The sequence below is a fragment of the Spermophilus citellus genome, assembly GCF_964194105.1.
Source record: "Spermophilus citellus genome assembly, chromosome: 6".
Classification (NCBI taxonomy): Eukaryota; Metazoa; Chordata; class Mammalia; order Rodentia; family Sciuridae; genus Spermophilus; species Spermophilus citellus.
The window spans coordinates 35,052,889-35,069,232 of NC_138187.1; positions in this window are offsets into that span (position 1 = coordinate 35,052,889).

Consider the following 16,344-nt stretch of genomic DNA (forward strand, 5'->3'; position numbering starts at 1 on the left):
ACCCTGCCCTCAGGGAAAAGCCCTGCACCAGGTCTGGGTTCAACCCAGATCTCTGGGAAGCAAAGTCTTTTGACCAGAAGAGGCCTTATGCCTGCTGGCCATCTGGTGACATGAAGAACAGGATATCTGAACCATAGGTGATGGGGTGAGGGAGTAACATGACAGAGGTCCACACGTCCTACCTAGAGTGACTACAGCTCTGGCTGGTCCACACAGACACATGTGGGGTTTTAAGTGTAGAAGGACAGGAAGTGGTGGGGGCAGTGCCGTGGGGGATGGGTGGGTCTTGAGCCACAGGGAGTGGCCAGCAGAACCAGAAGTAGAATGTGGATCAGCCTTGGCTCAGTCCCCCTCCACATCCTTCTTCGAAAGGGTCAGACCCTGGGATGCAGCTTGGCAGCAAATGGAGAGAACCACCAAGGAGCAGAGGTGAAGGTTCCAGGTAGTGGTCGGACACTAACCTGTACAAGTTAACTCTTTTCTCTAAACCTGTTTCCTCTTTTGCGAAATGGAGATGACGAAACTGGCTATGAAGGGTCATTTGGGAGTTGGTAAAGGGCACTGTTGGCTCTGGTGGTGGTTCTAATTCTGGTAGAAATTACTTGTTGAGACAAAGGACAGAATGAGGTCTGGGGGGGTCAGGGAGGTCAGTGCTGTGGGGGAGGAAGGGGAGGTTCTAAATGGCACTCCAATGCCCCAGGAAGCCAGAGGCTGACTGGAAGCTGGCTCTCAAGGTTACTTGTTCTAGGCTGGGTTCCTCAGTGGCAGATCCTGGATTCATGTGACAGTGAACATCTTCAGGAAACTGGGGAGTAGAACTAGTAAGAGAAGGAGGCCAATGGGAGACCGGATGTCAGCAAAGCTACAAAACTCCATCACAGTAACTCCAAGATGGCCCCCACCAACCTTCCCTCCTGGTACTTAAACCTTGAGCAGGTCCCCCCTCACTTTGGATAGGGTGAACCTGTGTAGCAATAGCATATTGTGGAAAAGATGGAATGAGATTTCCATGGCTGGGTAACGGGAGACATTACTCTCACTGGGAGAAGCCAGCCGCCATGACAATGCCCAAGCTGACTGTGGAGAGGCTCTTCTAGTAGAGAACTGAAGCCTCCTGCCAATATCCACCCTGACTCCGGGGCCTCATGAGGACACCATCTCCAGGACAGATCCTCTACCCATCCTAGTTGGCCTTCTGGTGAAGCAGCGCCCCCTGGTGTCCTGACTGCAAACTCACAGAGACTGAACCAGAATCACCCAGCAGGAAAACCCCCAAATTCCCAACCACAGACACTGTGTATAGCAATGAATGTTTGGGTCATTTAGAACTACTAGACTTTAAGTCAACTTATTACATAGCAACAGAGTACCCATAAAGTCACTCAGACGCAATCCCCTGGCTCTCTGTGCTGGCAGGGCAGAGGGCTCCAGTGGCTGGAAAGCTGCTAGCCACCGAGATCAGAAGGCAACGGGGGTCTACATGAGTGTCAAGGGAAAGGCATGTGGAGGCATTCAGGGAAGCCACAGGAACAAGACTGGCAGCGTTGGGAGCATTGGGTGGGGTGCCCAGGATAAATGACCGAAATATCACCAACCTGTGGGAAGTAGCAGCTGGTATTGTTTGGCATTATAACATGATAAATAGGAATGGAATGAGCCAGAGCCAGCATGAGGGTACTGGTGCCTATTGCTGGGGTCAATAGCTCAGAGCAGACCTCGTCTTCTGGAACCAACACCCTTATCCTGTTCACACTGCAAGATGCAGCCTCATCATCCCCCTGCCTCTCCCGTTCATTCATTAGCCACGTTGAAAGACTCCAATCAGCTCCCTGGGAACCAGGAAGGGCTCCAACCAGCGAGTGAGGAAGGAGAAATGTTGGCTCCTTGGCTGGTATTTCCTGATGGCCCCGAGTACCCTGTCTGGAAACTCCTCTGGCTGCCAGTCCCTCGACCTGCCTCTTTGCTGACTTCTTCTGGCACCTCTTGGTCCACAGAATCACTCCCCCACCTGCTGAATTCGATGGGGTCTGCAGGACAGTGTGTGGGACCTGGAGATGCGGATGTTCCCTGAATTTACTCGCTTGGGGAGCTCAGATCTCCCTTGCTTCCCATTTGCTCAACTCCGGGGGACATCACCAACATGGCTTCCCACCCTGGTCTCCCTTATGGCAGCATTAATTTCCAAAATAGATGCATGCATTCCCAGGGCTCAGAGTCCTAGAAGGGCCTTCTGGAACTGTGGAGCTTGGGAACAGGGATGGGCTTTGGATCTCAGAGGTAGCATACCGCCTCCCAGCCCAGACCTGTGGCTTTCTTCACGTAGCGCACTCTATTGATTTCTATTTCATAATGACAGGTGAAGTTCTTGGGTCCTTTCTCTGATGGGCCCAAGCTGTCTGTCAAGTGGGAGAGGCAGGGCAGGGGAAAAGCATTATTATTCCAAAGCACAGTCATTAGATTAATAGTAAGCTCCAGCAACACCATTAATGTGGGGGGATCAATGAGATGACAGGCGAGGCTGCCTTCTGATAAGTTGCTGCTTCCCAAGCATGCGCCCTATTTATAGATCATACGTGCTTACTCCAGCCTCGTATCTTTCTTCCCTTGAGCTCTCCCAAGTGAACTGATTATCTTCTTCAAGGCTGCGTGTCTGCAACATACACCACGGGCACCATGATACTCTATCTTTGTGCCATCTTCTTCAACCTGCCCATCAGGAAAATGAGACAAAACTCTGCTGTTTTTGTGCTGAAACAAAGACATGTTGCACGCCTTTTCCAAGAGAAACTTTTATCTCAGCACCATCAATCTTTCCCTGCAATTTAGGAGAATAAAAACTTGAAGGCCACGGAGATGGTAAACTCTAGGCATCCTTTCCCCAAGTGGATTTTCCTGTGCCCTTCTCTGCTGACATTTAGCTTTCCCAACTCATAGCTTGTCAGCAACATGACGAGTCTGATGTCTTTAATTTTTATCGTCTAGATTTATGATTCAGAGTCTGTGGGGGGCAGCTCCTCTCTGGAGGGCAATCCTTTCTGAATGTAAAGAAATGATCCTCTGGTTTCACGGCAGAGAGAGTCGAGGGTGGTGGTATTAGGAACACACAAGGCAGTCGCTGACAGCTGTTGGGGGATCTTAGGCATGGTGTGAAATGGGGAACAGACAAAGAGGAGACTGATTCATGAGATGCCCAGCGTCTAAGAGCGATCTGACAGGGAGTCAGCATTGAGAGACTCCTTGGAGCCATCGTATCCGCTCCTGTGTGCTGGTCAACACCTCCTCCACTGGGAACTGAGGATTCCTTCCTGCTCACTGGCTCCTTTGGAACCCCAGGCTTCACTGGTCCCTCGCCCTGCACCATCTTGCTTTGGACCCTGCCAACATCTGAGCTCATGTATCACCTTCTGGTTATTTTTCTGATTTTAGCCTCCCCTGGTCCTTTGGACTTGAAGCTTCTATAGGACTCCATGATCAATTTAGATCAGCTTCCTTCTTGAGCCACTAAATCATACATTCCCCTGCCCCCCCACCCTTTCTGTGCCTTACCCAGGGATTCCTGCTTTCCCCTGGCATGTGAGTAAGATGTGGACCGAGAGATCCAGGATAGAGTCAGAACAGATTAGAGCCACCTCTGGCTCCGCCGGCTCCTCTTTTTTCTAGGGTGTTATCTGTCTCCTGCTATCCTTCAATAACTTTATGTTTGTAAATGTAGCATTTCTGGAAGCCTGTTCCCCCACCCCCACCGCTGGTTTTATATCAGCAACGTTTCTATTCTGATGGCTTATGGTGTACCCCATACCCATTTCTTTCCAGCTTCTGGATCAGAAATCTGGGTTTTCCATGGATGGCCTGTTAAAATATAAATTTTGATTTAAATTACACAACTCATCACCAAATATGCCAAGCCATGACAATACATAGGGGTAAAGCTTGGGCACACAGCTCATAAATTCTTAACTGTTATGACTTCCATTCTCCCCCTTTGAGAATTTAAGATTGAAGACCTTATAAAACTGGAAACAATCTGCATGCCCAACGGTGGGGGATGGGAGAGGAAATGGTTCAGTCACGCTAAGCGGTTAATTGTGTTTGCAAAGACCCCAAGAGACTACACTCACTGTGGAGGTCGGGGGTAGGGGCAGCTGCAAAGGCAGACTTTCTGTGCCCAGCAGCTTGGGGTGGATACTGGCATTGCTGAGAGGGAGAAAGCCCTCATTTCTTGGGCTAAGGGTTGCCAGACCAAATTTGGATGTTAGATAAGCAACAATACCTTTTTTAGTTTTTTTTTCGACCTAAAACTTTATTTACTTTTTCTGGCAACCCTAACTGGATCCCTGATTTATCAGAAGAAAAACTTGGGTTAGGATTTAACATGTCCTGAAAAGAGGGAGAGAGAGACACACACAGAAAGAGAGATCAGAGACAGAGAGAGAAAGAGAGGGAGAGACAGAAAGAGATAAGAGAGACAAAGAGAGAGAGATTAGAGACAGAGAGGGAGACAGGAACAGAGAGAGACACATGGAAACTGAGACAGATGACAGAGGGCTTCCTTACACATCTCTCCCCTGAGCACAAAGCCCCACCAGCACCGCATTCTCCAACCATGAGGCTTCTCTGCCACCTGGTTTCCATCTCTCCCTTGCTCTCCCCTCACCTATTTGCCTGGAATTTGCATGTAATGAGCCCCATCCCGGCTCCCTGGCATGGGCTGGTTCCAACAACACTCCAACAGCCTCCGACAGAACCCTGCAGAGCTCCATCCTGAGAGCGACTGGCAGAACCCGACAGTTTCTAAACAACATCTGAACACAATTTTGGAAGCTGGTTTCATTACATCCTAACTTCTCCTTTTTTTTGTTGTTGTTGTTTTGGGGGTCCAATGACATTTATCTTGTATTAAATAGGAGTTGGTTTCCCCCTCAATATTTATTCTTGGGTGAACTGGCATGGAAAGAAATTTCTAGATCTTATGAAATAGAATTCTGGGGGTCCTGGTGCCCACACTTGTGAGGGGTGATGACAAAGCCTCCATGATGTGGTGTTCCCCAGGGATATGGTACTTTGAAAGGTTTTATTTACTAAGTTGTATTTATTAAGAAATGTTGAAAAAAAAGTTATTACTTGAAAATACACAACAGGCAATCAGCACTTCCTCTAGGAGGAGCTAACTAGTGCTTCCCAGGGAGTGGATTCGATTCTGGGCCAGGCAAAGAGGCTCTGTCTTAATTGGCTTAACTGCTGGTGACCTCTGTACCTGCGCAGGTGACCCCACTGGGCTTTAGGAAATACGGAAGCAAGACAGACTTCACCACTGCCTGCAAGATGCTGGGGCCAAGTCAGGCTCGGGGTGGAAATTGTCAGTTACTCTGGAAGGGAGGTGCTCTTGGGGAAAAAAAACTGAAGATCCCGAGTTATTCGAGGGATGGAGGACTTGAGACTTCCAACAAGAAGCACACTCTTTTGGTACAACTCAGTGATTGTGTTCTAAAGTTTGACATCCAACTGCCTGGCTTCAAATCTCAGATCTGCCACTCATTGGTTATGCAACTCTGACCTCACTGAGCCTCTGTAAAATGGGGCTGATAACCGCACAACTTGCAGGTGGATGCAAAGAATGTAAGGCCCAACTCAGACAGAGACAGTACCCCGTCTATTTCCACTTCTGACTGGTGTCAGCTACATAACATCAAATTATAAGGCTGCCAACCAGTCCCAGAGTTAGACACATTCTCTTGGAGGGAGGGCAGGTGTTCTTAAAACTTCCTCCCAGGAAGGTTCCATTAAGACTCCCCTCCAAGGTCTGATTTGAGTCATATAACCATATCTGAACCAATCAGAGCCCAGGGAATGAGATTACGTTAGTCACACCAGGCTCAAGATAATTATCCCTTCTCAAAAGCAAGAGGTGGAGTTAGCCCTGAAGAATACCAGGAGACTTCACAGGGGAGTCATGAGAGTCCAGGAAGGCAATAGCTGCAAAGTGCCAGGTAGGCAGTGAGCACTCACTGGTATCCCAGTGGAATCTGGTTAACCTGCTATCTTGCAAAAATCTTCATTATCCTGAAAGGGTTCACGTCCACACCTGTCCATCAGCACCGTCCTAAACACTATCATTAACCAAATGCTGGCACCATCTCAATATAATCCTTGGAACAATTTAGAAGCAGCACTTCACAAGGTGCCTACCCCCAAAATATTCTCCCCCCTGTTCCTTGCTATACAGAACCCCAAGATTATGTTTAACATGGCAAGGTACTAAGTTTTTAAAAATCTGTGTTGATTTTAAAAAAATCCACTCTTCCTTTTTGTTGTGAGCATCTCAAGTTAGGAAACTATAGGAGACAGAAGTAAAATGTACTATGAAATGAGAGAAACAAAAAGCATGTACTACCTGCCTCCTTTGTAGCTAGAAATGATCACGTGACACATTCCGGCCAATGAGATGAGAGAAAGTGCTAGAGACTTTTGGGAAATTTTTGCTTCCCGAAGATGGGCTCCATTCACTCCTCCTTGATGCTTCTTTCCTCTTCCTTCCACCTGTAATGTGGACAAGAAGCTGTTGAAGAGTAACTCTATCATGACCACATAGATGGAAGTCAACCACTAAAAAGGTTGGAGCAAACAGGATTTTGGGACATTGAGGATATGGTGGAACAAGTAGCCAGGCTGGCTGCCCCCTGCAGATATGTCGAGGTGGGGAAACCACTGTGTGCTTGAAGCTCTGAATTGGGTTTCTGCTACATACAAGTGAGTACATCACCTAACAGGATTGCTAGACAAGGTGACCCCCTGGGTAGGTGGGGAAACTGAGGCTGAGAGAGGTGGAGATTTTACCTCCTGTCTGGAATTCAAACAGGCTCCCAGAGCAAGTGCTCCTGAATTAAAAAAGGGCAGAAACCCTGACACATGCAGCCACACCGGTGAACCCTGAGGACATGATGCTGAGTGGAAGAAGCCAGATACCAAAAGACATCTGTATGAGCTCTGTCGAGCTGTCAGATTCATGGAGACAGACAGTGGCATGGGGCATGCCAGGCCCTGGGGGAAGGGAATGGGAAGTGAGCGTCTAATGGGGTCATAATTTGAGTTTGGGAAGGTGAAAAAGTTCTGGAGGTGGATGATGGTGGTGGTTGCACAGCAGGTGGGTGTGCTTAATGCCACTGAACCGCACTAACAATGGTTTAGATGGGGTGCTGGGATTCGCTCAGTGGTAGAGCACTTGCCAAGCGTGTGTGAGGTTGTGGGTGAGATCTCCAGCACCACACACCCAAAATCATGTCAACAATGCTTAAGATGGTAAATTTTATGTTATGTGGAATTTACCATACTCAAGTGTACTTTAAAATGGCTAAAATGATAATGTTTGCTTTATGTATAGTTTACCATAATAAAAATGTAGGGCCAGGCACGGTCAGTGGTACACGCCAGTAATCCCAGTGGCTCAGAAAGCTGAGAGAAGAGGATTGCGAGTCCAAAGCCAGCCTCAGCAACTTAGTGAGGGACTAAGCAACTCAGTGAGACCCTGTCTCTAAATAAAATACAATAAATGGGTTGGGGATATAGCTCAGTGGTTAAGTGCCCCTGAGTACAATCCCTGGTACCCCCGCTAAAAAAGTAGAGGGGCTGGGGATATGGCTCAAGTGGTAGTGCACTCGCCTGGCATGCGCGGGGCGCTGGGTTCGATCCTCAGCACCACATAAAATAGAATAAAGATGTTGTGTGCACTGAAAAGCTAAAATAAATAAATAAGTAAATTTTTAAAAAAGTAGAAAAAATTTACCCAAAACACAAAATTTTAAAATCCCAATGCTTCCTCCAGTATCTGCCTTGCAGAACAAGTGTGAGCCTTTTGGTCTCCATCTTGCAAAGGACTCGAACTCCCCTTCCTGATTCTGCTCTCAGCCCAGGGTCTCTCATTCCAGCTGAGCCTCAGGGTAACCGGCTGCGTGTAAGCAGAGGCTTCTACTATAGGGCTGGCACCTGCCTGTGGGAGGACTGGGGACAGACACTGTCCTCCACTTGCAGAGGAAAAGGTCACGTTTCTTGTGTCTTGGGAGTCAGAACAATACAGGCCAAGTCAGCAGTGGGGACCAGTGGCAACACAGCCAGGCAGAAACTTACTCCTTCTTGGACAAGCTGTTTCCAGAGCGCATACATTAACATTCAAGACTCCCCTAAAACATTCACAGTGTCACCAGGGTCCTGATTTTGGGAGATGCTCTTCCTTTCCCTAAGTGAAAATGTCACTGCTCTGCTTCCTGGTCACAGCGCACAGCTCCAGTCTCCTCTGCCTGGCATCGCCTGGCATCCTAATCAGATTAAAGGGTTTGCACACCTTCCCTTCTCAGCCGCGAGTCCTCCTTCTGTGGATGTGAAGGCTCAAGCTGGGAGTCACTGAGTCCCCTCTTTGGGAAGGTACTTACAGAAGGGTAAACAAAGACAATTTCTCTCTCTGGTATTTAGGGCAACTCTCTCTAGCATTAAGATAAGTGGAGAAAGAGCCCAAGGTTTCCAATCCTGTCTCTCCCTAGGGTTCCCTGGGGAAAATTGACAAATGCTGAGGCCTAGGCTACAGCCATCACCAATTAAATGATGAAATTCTGGGGACAAAACCCAGGCATTATTATTCTTAAAGTTCCCCAGGTGAGTCCATGTGCAGCCAAATATTTAAAACCAGTGTTTGGAATCCTCACCACTCACTGTGGTCCACGGATCGGCAGCCTTGGCCTCACCTCAGCCTTTCAGGTGCTGCCCCAACCTCCTGAATCACAGGGATCCCCTGAATTAGAACTGCACATCGACAAGATCTCAGTGGGCCACGTGCACATTCAAGTTTGGGAAACACTGGATTAGGTCGCCATCAGTAGGAATCTCAATCATCCTGACGGTTCCAATTCAGTGCTCTCAACTCTTATCACTTTCTCTGCATCCTCCCACCTTTGGAGAAACATGGACCAGTGACGGCAGCCATCCCTGAGGTGGTACGGTGGCCTGAAGTCAACTCTGATGTCCACACCATTACATGACAGTGTTGCTTGTATACAGAGCTTGATGACTTTTCTAGTACCTCATGCTGTGTGTCGGGCCAGTGGCTGCCATGACAGTAATGTCTAATGATCATAGTTACATTGTTGACAGTGAGGGGGTTCGGGTTTTCCCTCACCAGTGACAAAAACCTAGCATACCCCAGGGGTTTGTTGGCTCATCTGCAAGGTCCAAGGTAGCTGGGCCTCCAGGGACAATGTCTTCCTATCTTTTTCTCCAGGTCTCAGCTCTGCTCTTCTCTGTGAGGACTTCTTTCCCAGCAAGACTTTCCTGACAGTGGCACAGCGGCCTACCCGCTAGGCCAGGCTGGTGCCTGTGTGCCCACCGACCCAGAGCACTAACTCTCCACTGCTCTGCTCAGACTGTCTTGTTGACAGTGGTGGGCAGGCTCTAGTCATCTGCTTCCCCCCTGAAAGTGGAGGTTAGAAAACACGTGTTCCAAAGAGCTGGAGGTGAATTTCTCCAAGGAGAATCGGGGTGCTATTATCAACATGGAGGGAAGGGTCCAGGAGGGTCGTTCAGTAGGCTAGGAAAGGGATACAGGAGGACAGGAATGATGGTGGAACTAGACATTCCAAGATCATCCCTCCAGCTCTACTTCCCCCTCCTCCCTTCTGGACCAAGGTTGATTTCTGTGGATCATATATGGAATTCTTCCCTCTCTCTCTCTCTTTAGTACCAGGGTTTGAACCCAGGGTGCTTAACTACTTAGCCACACACTTTTTATTTTTATTTTGAGACAGGGTCTCACTACGTTGCTTAGGGCCTTGCTAAGTTGCTGAGGCTGACCTCAAACTTGCAATCCCCCTGCCTCAGCCTCCTGAATCATGACAGTCATGCATCAACATGCGCAGCAGCATTCCTTTCTTCTGCAGCCTTATTAAGGCATAATTTGTACACCAGGAAGTTCCCCCACCACGTTTGTATTCTTCATGATTCTTTGTAATTGTATAGCACAATGAAACTACCACCATAACTCAATTTCAGAACACTTCCATCACTCTGCCCCCAAATTCACTTGAATCTGTTTTCAGTGGTTCTAAACAATATTCAGCTTTTCTCCTTTCTGGACATTTCATATAAATGGAATTTTACAATGTATGGTATACTCTGTCTGGCTTCTTTCACTTAGCATAATGCTCTTGAGGCTCATCCATGCAGTAGCATGTGTCTGTACCTCGATGCTTTTTGTTGATGCCTGGCATTCCATCATATGATAAACCACATTTTGTTTATTTGTTCAGCAGTTGATGGGCAATTGGATTGTTCGCAGCCTGGGGCAGCTATAAATAAAGCTGCTGTGAACACTTGTGCACACATTTTTGTGAACATGTTTTCAGTTTTTCTGGATAGATTCTAGGAATGGAATTGTTGTATCATATGGTAAATTTATGTTTAGTCTTTTAAAAAAACTGCTAAACTGTTTCCCAAACCTATGGTGCCAGTTTACATTTTCACTGGCAATGAAGGAGAGTTCCAATTTTTCTACATCCTCATCCATACTTCATGTTGTCTGATCTTTAAAAGTTCTAGCCACTTAACTGGGCATGTGGTGGTATCTCATGGTTTAAATTTGCATTTCACTAATGACTAATAATGGTGGGTGGCTTTCATGTGCTTTTTAGTCACTTGTATGTCTTCTTTAGTGATATTTCCATTTACATTTTTTGCTCGTTTTTAAAATTTGGTTTGTTTGCCTTCTTTATTAGCTTTAAAAAATTAAAAATTCTTTATCTATCCTAAATTCTTCATCAGATATGTGACTGGCAAATATTTTCTCCTTGTCTGTACCCTGTCTCATTTTCATAATGGTGTCTTGAATTCCGGCCCCAGAAACTTTAAGACCAGTTAAATATTTTTAATTTTAAGGATGACTAGTTTATAATTGGCTGATACTTTTGGTATTATGTCTAAAAACCTTGGGGGAGGGATAGTGGGTGCTGGGGATTTAAACCAGGGGCAATATGCTGCTGAGCTACATTCCCAACCCTTTTTATTTTTTATTTTGAGACAGGGTCTCAATAAATTGCGTAGGGCCTCGCTCGGTAAGCTTCTGAAGCTGGCCTCAAACTTTCAATCCTCCTATCTCAGTCTCCTGAGTCGCTGGGATTACAGGTGTGTGCCCCTGTGCCCAATTCTAAGAACTTTTTGCTTAACCCAAAACCATGAAAATTTTCTCCTAGAACTTCTTTGAGAGGTTTTACAATTGTAGCTCTTATCTGTAGGCTTATTGATCCATTTTGAGCTTTTTTTTTTTTTTTTCCCTTAGGTGGTGCTGGGGATTGAACCCAGGGCCTCATGCATGCTAAGCCAGGGCTGCTTTACCACTGAGCTATATCTGTATCTGGTCTAGGCTCATTGTTTGGGCATACGAATATCGAATTATTAAAACACCGCTTTTATAAACACTGTCCTCCTATTGAATAGTCTTGGCATCTGTCCAAAATCAGTTGATAGAAAAAAAAAAGTCAGTTGATTATATATAATGTTATACCTATTTTGTATTCTTTTTTTCTTTAGCAGGACTGGGGATCTGTCTTCTTTACTGTAGCTTTTTAGTGAGTTTTGAAATTTGGGTAGCATAAGCCCTCCAACTTTGTTTCCCTTTCTCCAAATTGTTTTGGCAATTGTAAGTCTTTTGCATTTCCACGTACATCTTAGGACCAGCTTGTTACTTTCTCTGAAAAGGCCAGCTGGGATTTCAATAGGGATTGCATTGCATCTAAGATCCATTTGGGGAGATTGACATCTTAAGACTGCTAAATCTTCCAGCCCATTAATATGGGCTATTGCGCTGTTTATTTTCATTTCCTTTAACTTCTTTCAGTCATGCTTCGTAGTTTTTCAGGGTAGAAATACTATCCTCTTTTCTTGTTAAATTCATTCCAGAGTGTCTTATTCTTTTTGATGCTATTGTGAATGCAGTTTTAAAATAATTATTCTCAAATTGTTCGTTACTAGTATAGAAATTTCAACTGACTTTTGAATATTGATCTTACATCCTGAAAACTTGCTAAATTTATTAGTTCTAGGAGGGTGTGTGTGTGTGTGTGTGTGTGTGTGTGTGTGTTTCTTCGGATTTTCTACATATGAAATGATACCATCTGTGAATAAAAAGTCTTGCTTCTTCCCTTTCCATCGGGACATTTTTTTTCCCTTTACTTCTCTGGCTAGAATTTCCAGCATGCTGCTGAGTGGTACTGGGGAGATGGGAGCTCTCTGCTTCGTTTCCAAGTGCTCAGTCTCTGCCGTGGAGTCTGATGCCAGCTATTGCACTTCGTCAGGTGGAGGAAGCTCTCGTACATTCCTAGTTTGTGGATGGCTTTTTCATGAATGGGTGCTGGATTCTGTCAATCACCTTTTGTACTTCTATAGAGAGGATTCGCCATCTGTTGCCTGCTAGAATCCTGACTGACAAAAAGGCTCATTTCAAAGGACCTGTGATGGTTCTGGGTTCCCTCATCCTGTTTGATGAATGATCGTGTTGACTTGGTGCCTGTTCTCCCAACTTTTTGGTTTTTTAGAGATGTGGTTTTAAAATATGGCCACAAATAAATTTGAGACTCCTTCCTTCAAAAGTGGAGTCTTATTCTTTTCTTTCTGAACATGGACTGGACTTAGTAACTCACTTCTAATGAATAGAATGTGGCAGAAATGATGGTATGTGGTTTCTGGGACAGGACACAGTGGACTGGTGGCTTCTGCCTGCCTCCTTTCTAGGGTCACTCACCCCAAGGGAGGCCATTCGCCATGTTGTGAGAGCATCTAACTAGCACTACCAAAAGGTCCACAGGGTGAGGCCTCCAAGAGAGATCACTTGGGAAGGTATCCTCAGGCCTTCTGACCACAGGCCCAGCTAACATCTGACCCCAAGCCCATGAGATACTGAGAGCCAGAACCTTCCAGGTGAACTGAATGCCAGTCCCAGAAACTGCAAGACCCTAGTGATTATTGTGCTAAGCCACCATGAGTAGGAGAAATTTGCTATGCAGTGATTGCAAATTAAAGAGACATTGCTATTTGCAAATTTCAAAACCCTAAAAAGAAAGAAGTTAAATCTGAAGGAACCAGGATTTTAGGATCTGGGGACTCCTGCAAGGATGGGAATCTGTTCTAGGAAGGGGTGCCTCATGAACACTGTACATGGAACACCATGTAGTCAATGAACATGCACAGAAAAAGAACTGTGGCCAGGAGTATCATGCAGTACCCAGTTCACATTCAGTGTCACCTTGTCAAGACGACAGTGTCACTTTGTCAAGATCCTTCCTTCTCTTCCAACATGCCAGGTCTTTGATAATCTGTGTTCTTCTAGAAAGGACTCTGGGGTCATGCTCTCCCAGGACTGACATGCTGATTAAATTTCTGATATGGACACTCATTCACATTTTATCAGCTGCTCTTCCTAGAATGCCAGCCGGGAGGGACTGGCACACTCTGCATTTTGATCACATGGGGTGGGTGATTTGCTTTCTAATTAGAGCTCCCTGCCCGGCCCTTCAGCTGGAACTTTCACCCAGGAGGAAAGATCTGAAGCAATTGTGTCAAAGGTTAAAGAAGCATTTACACAGCAAGTGAGGTCTTGGTTAGCAATTGGAAACAAAGAAGAAGAAAGAAATATTTGCCTCAGGCTTCCATCCTGTACTGTATGATTTGTACAAAGTGGGATATAAGTTTCTGTTTTCTGGAAAGAGGGCAAGTTGTTGCTGATAAGCAGGAGGTCACCATCCATCTCCATTTGCATGCAAATTAAATCCTGTCTCATCTTCTTCCAAGTGGAAGGAGAGTTGGTCTGTTGTTCTAAGAAGAAACAAACTCTCCTCAAGGCACCTTGTGTATTTGTCCAAACTTTTTGCATGTGAGTGACAGAAACCCGATCCCCACTCTCTGTGCTTAAATGAAAAATTTCTTATTTATTTAATCAAACACAAAAGTGGACAAGACTTTAGGTAAATAAAGAAATGCAAATGTCATCTTCTATCTTACTTCTTCTTTTTCTCCAAGTTAATTGCCTTCACTCTCTCCCCACAAGGTTAAACCCATTGGCTGGGGATGGAGCTCAGTGGTAGAATGCTTGCCTAGCATGTTCAAGGCCCTGGGTTCAATTCCCAGCCCTGCAAAAAAGGAGGGGAAAAAAAAGTTTGCAAACAAAGCTAAATCCATGAACAAATTGAATGCATGCCTCATGTCTCTCTGCTGGGACAGAAGGCAGGACTCTCAAGCTAAGCCCGTTAAAACTCAGTGTGAGATCTTGCTCCTGTAACCCCTTCTTCTCTGAGGGTTCCACCCATGGCCTGCTCAACCAGTGGCACAACCAGAAGCCTGACCTTCATCTCAGACCCCTCCATCTTGCCTCCCCACATGGCCCATCAATGCATACCCGAGGGATCCAGTCAGGACTGGACCCCACCACTCTCTGCCCATGACCACTCCCTAGTCCATGCCATATCCCTCCATTGTGAGTTATGGTGATTGCCTTCTAATAGGCCTCTCTTCCATCTATTTCTGTCTCTTCCTGACATTCTCCATTTGATTTCCATGGATTTCCTTTAAAAATGCAATTGGATCCCCTCAACACCCTTCTATGGGGGTAACACCCCAAATCCTCTGTGGAGAGATCCCACCCAGCCATCACCCTCCCCCTTCTAGAGTCACTTTTCCTTTTTGCCCTTTGCTCTTCAGCTGCTCTGCTCCTTCCCACTTGGAGGCCTTTACATAGATTATTTCTTCCACCCAGAATGTTCTTTCCCCCTTCTTTATGGACTGCATTCCCCTTCACGCTTCAGGGTTAGCATGGGGCTTTCAAATAATTCCATGAATTTGTTGGCATTTCTCCCTTCGGAATGGAGACCACCTCACACTACCTCCTTGAGTGCAGGCTGCAATTACAGACTCACTTCTAACAAGCGGAATGCAGTGGAAGCAACAAGTGTGACTTGGGATGCTAGCTCACAGAGGCATTTATGGCTTCCTCCTTGCTTCCTTTGCTGGAGGACTTGCTCTGGGAGAAGTTAGGATGCTCTGCAACCCTCTGGAGGAGCACACGTGGTGAGAAACTGAGGCCTCCTGCCCACAGCCATGTGAGTGAGCATGGAGCCTTCAGATGATGTAGCCAAGCTCTTGCAAGACCTTGAGTCAGGTCCACCAAGCTAAGCCACTCTCAAATTCCTGACCCACCGAAACTGAGATAATAAATGTATTTTCTTAGTTGAATCTGCCAAGTTTGGGGTTAATTTGTTACACAGGAACAGACAATGGTTACAGTAATTTCTCACATTGTTTCTCACAGCTGTTATAATAATTTATCGTTAAATTATTCACTGTGGGATTCATTGTTTAGAGATATCTGTTGCAGTCCCCACGTGACCACAGGACCCTGACCTGTGCAAATGCTCAATGAATTGAATTTCCCAAGTTGCACTAGCTGGTGGTGATCCAAGCCTGTGCTGGGAGGCAGGGATGTGCCAGGAAGCCAGACACCTGAGGTCCATTGTTGGGATATCCCTTCCTCTGCAAGACAGAATCATTTCCATAACAGCCTTGCAGTAGATATTATTTGGATTCAGTAAAATAGCTCCTGTACACACTAAGCTTTGCACAGATCAAACAAAAATATGACACTCCTCAGTTCTCTTTCTGTTCTGATGTTTTAAATGTTAAACAAATAAAATTTAAGTGGTCACAATGAAGGGCAGAATTGAAATAACATGAATTCAGTTTCTTTGTCTTCACAATAACTGTGTAATCATTTATTTTGAATCTACTGTTTAAACACAGAAATACATTATGCACAGGGGTTGGAGATATGAACTGCGCCCCAAGGGAGCCCAACTATTCAGAACCTTGGCGAGCTTCCCCTTTGCTTGAACATGCGCAGCTGAGCCCCTGAGTAAGGATGGGCAGGAATGCTGACTATGTGCCTAAGACTTCTCCAAATCAACCTCCCCATCAAGTGCAAAGTTTACGTAGATGAAAAAAAATCATACAATGTGCTAACTGGAAGCTGTATTATTAGGGCTAGGCGGTAACCGCAGTAAACCAGTGAAAAGATGCGGGGGAGAGGCAGGTGGTATCCCTGGCATTATGTTGAATTGCTGGCACATGGTGAGAATAAAAAGCAGATTGACTTTTAGCCGGTTTTATTGCTGTTTTAAAATTCTCTGCAGATGAAGCCTCCCTTCCTTATTGCTGCCCCCCACTTTGGATGGATCCCTAGGAGAGCCCTGATGTGGGTGCTGTTCTAATCCCGTGACCAGCCACAGCCATCTCCATGGCTCATGCATCATACTGATGGAGCTC